The sequence below is a fragment of the Babylonia areolata genome, chromosome 16 (genome assembly GCF_041734735.1).
Source record: "Babylonia areolata isolate BAREFJ2019XMU chromosome 16, ASM4173473v1, whole genome shotgun sequence".
Classification (NCBI taxonomy): Eukaryota; Metazoa; Mollusca; class Gastropoda; order Neogastropoda; family Buccinidae; genus Babylonia; species Babylonia areolata.
The window spans coordinates 28,980,385-28,980,992 of NC_134891.1; positions in this window are offsets into that span (position 1 = coordinate 28,980,385).

Below are 608 nucleotides of genomic sequence, written 5' to 3' on the forward strand. Positions count from 1 at the left end.
TTTTTTTTTTTTTGTGCCCATCCCAGAGGTGCAATATTGTTTTAAACAAGATGACTGGAAAGAACTGAATTTTTCCTATTTTTATACCTAATTTGGTGTCAACTGACAAAGTATTTGCAGAGAAAATGTCAATGTTAAAGTTTACCACGGACACACACACACACACACACACACACACACACACACACACACACACACACACACACACACAACCGACCACCGGGTTAAAACATAGACTCACTTTGTTTACACAAGTGAGTCAAAAAAGGATTGAGAGAGATAAGGAACAATTGCAGTATCAGGTCCGCCAGTCTTGGTCACAACGACACGTGGTCACAACGGAACTTGGTCACAACGACACGTGGTCACAACGGAACTTGGTCACAACGACACGTGGTCACAACGGAACTTGGTCACAACGACACGTGGTCACAACGGAACTTGGTCACAACGACACGTGGTCACGTCGGCATATAAGCCGAGCCGACATGACGGGCAGTCAGACGGTGAATGTCTACACCTCCACACAGGTGACAGAGTCTTGCACAGGTCAGTACGTCCTTTTTTCCCTTTTAGGGTGTGGAGGATACAATAACAATACATACTCA